Source organism: Rousettus aegyptiacus, unplaced genomic scaffold (assembly GCF_014176215.1).
Source record: "Rousettus aegyptiacus isolate mRouAeg1 unplaced genomic scaffold, mRouAeg1.p scaffold_m13_p_4, whole genome shotgun sequence".
NCBI classification, from domain to species: domain Eukaryota; kingdom Metazoa; phylum Chordata; class Mammalia; order Chiroptera; family Pteropodidae; genus Rousettus; species Rousettus aegyptiacus.
Genome location: NW_023416307.1, coordinates 55,637,209 through 55,643,768, shown reverse-complemented (window position 1 = coordinate 55,643,768; position 6,560 = coordinate 55,637,209). Strand labels below are relative to the sequence as shown.

Sequence of the window (6,560 nt, the reverse complement as noted above, 5' to 3'; positions counted from 1 at the left end):
TTATTTAATATTATTATTTTTTATGCCTCCAGCACCTGGTCTGTACCTAGGTGGTCTCCCATCCAAGTACTAACCAGGACTGGCCCTGCTTAGCAGCCAAGATTAGATGGGATCAGGCGTGTTCAGGGTAGCATGGCTGTAGACTGGGTTAAGTTTAAAGAGAGGTGGCAGCCCAGAAGGGAGGATAACATAGAGGAAGGAAGATGTAAGAGCCAACATTTGATCAAAGGTATAGGTGTTGAATCAACCATGTAGGTAGTGGGAGAAGAGCATGTCTAGTGGTGAGAACAGCAGAAGTCAGGGACAGAGGAGTGAAAAGGCATGACATGTTGAAGGAAGCCAATTTTTATCTTATTTAATTAAAATCAACAAATGTGCACCTTATCGTCTCCTTTCTAAAGTTAAGATGGGGGTAAAATTAGTGATAAAGGAAAAGAGTTGGAGAGTGCCTAGAGAAGGCAAGACCTCCCCCAGAGCCTCCTTCACAACGGTGGTTTGGATCTGTGATGTCATCTCAGCAGTGGAGTTTGGGGATTTTCATATGCTGCTTTTATGTCACCTGCTTGCCTCCCAGACAAACCACCCACTTTAACAAGCAGCAGCTGCTCATCCCTCAACCTTAGTCATGCACCCCTTGTGCTGCCAATGTAGCTGTTCCTGCCAGCTATGAGCAAGGAAATCAGAAGCACAGGAACAGAGAAGCAACCAAGGCTTTGCCCAATATAGAATTTCAAAGCAGGTCATCTTTCTCAGCAAGCCTGAAGAATGGGCTGGCCCCGACCCTTTAAAGAGACAGGCAGAACCCACTGACTACTGTTCTGAGCCCGCTTTCCTCGTCAGTCCATACATGTGCTCATCTGAGCAGAGAATATTAACGTTTATCAAGCAATTATTTCCTCACGTCATCCTCTCATGCTTTTTTTTTTTTTCAATGGAAGAAACAGGCTCAGAGGGGTTAAGGAACTTGCCCAAAGTCATAGAGCTAGTATGTGAATAAGAACTAAAGACTAGGTCATTTTGATCTTAAAAATTCTGTGCCATCTTGCTATGTATTTTTGGAAGTTTATATGTATCCACATACAAGCTCACTTATTGCTACAGGGGATTTGAGCACACCACTGGGGTGGCATCATGGGTTCATAAATGCCACAGGCTATCTGCAGTGCTAGTGACATTGATGTTTGTAGGACAGAACCTATGATGGGAATACAACAATGGAAAGTTAAATCTTGTTTTTAAATCCAGACTTGACAGAGGAGGGAAAAAAATTTGTGTCAAAATGGTATGTTCTTATAAGAAAATCCACAAACATGCAGGCAGAAGCACAGTAGAAAATACTTGGGAGAGAATAAAAGGAAAGAAACAGAGGTCTCATTTGTTGAGTCTATCCAATTCAGTAAACATTTATTTAGGGCAAAGTTTGTGCTCCAAGAACAGGAGATATAAAGATGAGCAAGACAATTATCACCTTCAAGGAACTTTTGATCTAATGAGGAAGGCTGACCCGGAAATAATCATAATCCAATAAAATAAGTATACTTGGGATTCAGAGGAAGCACTGATGGAGGGGCAAAGAATTCAGGAAAACTATCACGGAGAAGGTAACATTTAAACTGGTCAAAAAAAATGAGTTGGTGTTCCCCAGCTGGGGGAGGGCGTTCCAGGGAGAACAGAATGTGAAGTCAAATCCAGAAGTAAAACAAAAATATATGGCATATTCTGGTAACAGAACAGCTTGTTGTAGGTGAATCAAAGGGAGCAATAAGACATGAGGCAGGAGAGGCAGGCTGGGGTCAGATTATGAAGTCAGCTGGCTAAACAGTGCCTTGCCAAGTGTCGTCATGAACCATGCTGGTCTGTGAACTGTTGCTGGTCCTTGATGAGATAAAGGCAGAAATTAAGAATATTTAGACATTTTTTTATAGCCATTTGAAAGTGAAATGTAAGGTCTTTAAATTTTTAAAAACGTTTTGGCCTTGTATAGTGTACATTTTTAAAATATGTATGTGTGTTTGTGTGTGTGTATTTATCTATTTTCCATTTTCCTAGTATCGAGCTGTGAACTGGAAAAAATTAAAGCTGGTTTTTCACCACACATAATTTGAGAAACGCTGAGTTTGAGAATGATGTTTTCTTACTATAGATATTAAAATAGAACAGGGGCTTTGGATACAGATTGCCAAGTTGGCCTTAAGCAGACATTACTGGTTGCCTATCTTATAGCAGCCTTAGTTTTGGAACTCTCGCTTTGCTTTGGCAATATGTTAAGGAAGGTAAGCTTCTCCCCAGTTGCCAGGGCCTGAAATAAGACTAGCCAAAGCCAAGCACCAGATTCCATTCCCATCGATGACAACAGATTTCAGTGGGCATGGAGCCAATGAGATATGAGAAAGTGTGTGTGGGAGCCTGGGAAAAGTATAATCCCTGACAAAAACAGCCAGGAGGTCTGCTACCTTTCATTCTGGCTTGCATACAGTAGTGTGATAATGCTTGAAGCTACCGTAGCCATGAGATATGATATGCCTAAGGACAAGAAGAATAAAGAACAGAAAAACAGAACAAGCCTCAGTCCTTGAAAATGTCATAAGTCATTGTCTCAAAACTAAAAATTTCAACCTCCAGACTTTGAAACAGGAGATATATTTATTCCTTAAACCATTGTAGCTGGGATCCTGGTACTTGCAGGTGAATGTATCCAGATTCAGGTTATTTCCCTCAGAATCTTCTTGATGACTACCCTTCGCAGAACAGTTCTCTGAATATAAACGTCTTGTTCTATGAAAACTGAACATCTGACTACTTATGTTCTAGCAATAATTTTCCCAAAAGTTTGAGTAAACTATGAGAGGAATTGCTCCTCTAAACTCAATTTTCCCATTTAGGAAGACCTGGTTGTTACGTAAGTAAACAAGATGGTTTAGTGGAAAACTGGTCACCTACTCATGTCCATTTTCCTCTTCCTACTTATAACATTATTACAGTTTTGTTCTGAAGTCTAACCTATCTGAAGGGAGCAGGGGATCTGTTTAAGCCAATTAGCATAAGACATTTCACTGACAACTATTATTGGTCCATAAAAATATACATAAAAAAAGAGAACTCATGCCTTGGGAATGGTTTCTCACTCTTCTGTGAGGCTTGAACACTACAGCAGATGATTGACTTCATCAGTCCCGAAAGAGAGAGGTCTGAGATGAAAATAACATCAGTCTTAGGTGACATCATTGAGTCTATGATATCATCACACATAGAGGTCACCCTAATGCTGGACTTTCAGTTGTGTGAGCTTTCCTTGCTGAGGGTTTTCTATTACTTGCTGTCAAAAGCTCCACAATTGACACAGATGGAACTATATATCATTTAGCAGTTATTAATAGCTAAAGAAAGAACCCTGGATGCAGTCGCACATGCATTCTTTTTAGGAAAGCATCATAGAATATTCATCATAGCACTGAATATTCAAACAACAACAAAAAAATACACTTCTCCCCCCAAAAATCAGAAATAATTTAGGTATCTGGTATGTATCCTATTCAAGACTAAGACCCACTTCCTAAATGTATCTGACATATAGCAGACATTATATAAGACATTTGTTTTATGAATAAATGTACAAACAACAGATAATTGATTAAATTATGGGAAGCCACAGAATAGATTTATAGATACCCAACACAAATCACATTATAAGAACTATACTCACTGATGGCAAAATACATTAAGAGAAAAAGGAAATTAATATTATGATCTCATTAAAAATATGTAGTAGGGAGCAGGAAAATGGTGCACTGGGTAAAAGCAGGGATCGTCTCCTCCCACGACCGCATTGAAATTACAACCAAATTGTAAACTAATCAACATGGAGAATCACCTGAAGTCCAGCTGATCATAACACCTACATCTGATAATATAAAGGAGCCACATCGAAGCCGGTAGGAGGGGCAAAGTCCCAAATAAGGCTGGACCTGCACCCGGGGGTGATGGGGGATCACCGGGAGAGAGAGAGAGGCTGCAGAGGATCTCCTGAAGGAGAGGGTGTCCTGGTCACACCTGGAGGCTCCCCAGCCCAGGTAAGAGGAGATTCCGATCGCTCTGACTGTAGAAACTAGAGGGGGTTCCGGCCATCTGGGTGAGATGGTAGGTGACTGAGTCCTTTTAAAGGACCCGCACAAAGGTTTTCTGACCTGCAGACACTCACTCAGGACATCAGCACCGGGTCTGAGGTTTGCGTGGGATTTATTCTGAAAAAGTATTAACTGGAGTCAGAAAGAGGGCTGGAAAGGCAGCTACCATTGTGCCTTAGTCCAGACCCCCTACAGACCATGCCGGCAGGATTGTGCAGATCCCTCCCACAAAGCCATTAGGAGCTGCTGGTCTGAGGGGATCAGCCTGGTCAGCCTAACTTGCAGACTGCTGGGGGCAGTTGTTTATGGTTGGATGCCAAGCCCTGAGCTGAGTGATTCAGAGTGAAGTATTCACAGTGGGGAGGCCATTGTTGTGAGCAGCGTTTCTAATCCCAGCAGCAACAGGGGCTGTGAGCCCCATTTCAGAGATAAGGTCAGGCAGATCGCTGCTGCCAACACAAACTTAGAAAGATATCAGGAACTTGTGGGCCAGTCCCAGACCCAGCAGGTCTTGCTGAGATCTGGGTCCTCTGCGGGAACTTACCATTGTTACTAATTTCCAGCAAGACTAAGGCTGTTTTGATCCAACAGCCACTGTCTGAGACCCCACCTCGCCCAAACTGCAGACTGCCTAGGCTGAGTATTATTTGCTTGTTGCCAAGCTCAGCTCCAAGTGATTCAGAACCAAATGTTCACAGCTGGGTGGCCATCGTTGTGAGTGGCCTGTTTCAATTTCCAGTGGGTGACCAGCACTATGAGCCACATTTAAATGGAAAACATGGCAGCATACTGAGAGACTTCCCCAGATCTCTGCTCTTGAAACAGTAAGATGAACAACTAAAACTCAACAAAAAACACCTAAACTGCCCACCAGCACATTCTAAGCATGGGATGTGCACATAAGAGCTACTACAGGTACTTTAAGGCATTATATAAAGCAGGGATCCAAGAGGCTTAGATGTCACCTCTTGGAAACCAAAAGAAAAGTGCCTTCTTTGCAACAGACTACAGATGGACCTTTACATTAATGTCCAGGTGGAGAAATAGTCCATTAAACACCATGAACAACCAAGGTGACAAGGCATCTCAGAAAGAAAGAGAAAAATCTCCAGAAAATAAGCTTACAGACATAGAAATATGCAACTTAAATGACAGAGAATTCAGGATGGTACTTCTGATAAAACTCGATGAGATCAAAAGCAAATCATATCAACAATTTCAGGGATTGGAAAAACAACTAGATGAGGAGAACAAGGAGATTGAACCCCTCAAAAAGAATTAAATAGAACTTCTGGAGATGAAAAACACACTGCAAGAGTTAAAAATGAAACAGCGAGCTTGGGAAATAGAGTTGACCAAATGGAGGAAAGGATCAGTGATAATGAAGACAGAAATCTAGAAATAAATCAGAAGGAAGTTTAAAGAAACTGAAAAATGAAAAATAATGAAAGAGAAATACAAGAACTAGCTGATAACATCAGGAGAGGAAACATAAGAATAATGGGCATTATCGAAGGTGAGTAAAAGGAGCAGGGACTAGAAAGCATTTTCAAATAGTGGACAGGAATTTCCCAAATCTGAGGAATGAGCTGGAGCTTGGAATTCAAGAATTCAACAGAACACCCAATTATCTCAACCCAAAAAGGCCTTCACCAAGACACAGTGTATTAAAGTTATCAAAAATCAACGACAAAGATAGAATTCTCAAGGCAGCCAGGGAGAAGAAATGGTAACATATAAAGGTAAGCCAATTAGATTATCATTGAACTTCTCAGGACAAACCTAAAAAGCCAAAAAGAAATGGAATCAAATATTTAAACTTAACTGAAAGGAACTACCAGCCTAGAATAATATATCCAGCTAAGCTCTCCTTTAGATATGAAGGAGAAATTAACACCTTTCCAGACATATAAAAATTGAGGGAGGTCTCCACTACAAGACTTGCACTATAGGTAATACTGAAAGGGGTCAGCTCACCTAAAACAAAATGACAACAACAACAAAAATACATAAGTAGGAGTAAAGTGACTATAAGGCAAATAGAAGCAGAGTAGTACAACTCTTACTAAGGAAAGGTCATTACAAGCTTAAATAATAAGAAATGAATTGTTATAATATAGTAATGAACGTTCAGCATACACAGGGACAAACTGAGACAACAACAACTAAAAAGGGTAGGATTCAAAGATCCAAATTCTCAAAGGGGAATGGAGACGAGGCACGTGCAGAAGAAAATGTGTGACTGTATATATGTATGTGTATCTGTGTGTGTGTATACACACACACACACATACACACACACACACACACACATATATATAACTATCCTTTTCATATTTGTAATGGTAACCACACACCAAAGATTCAGAACTGAAGCATATAACATAAGACAAGAAGAACCAGAGGCAAAACCCACAAAAGCCAACCAAAATAAAG

General features: G+C 40.7%; 1 pseudogene; it reads right to left on the bottom strand.

Moving 5' to 3' along the window:
• Positions 1-23: 23 nt before the first annotated feature.
• LOC118602116 lies at positions 24-144 on the bottom strand (annotated as a pseudogene).
• Positions 145-6,560: the final 6,416 nt, after the last annotated feature.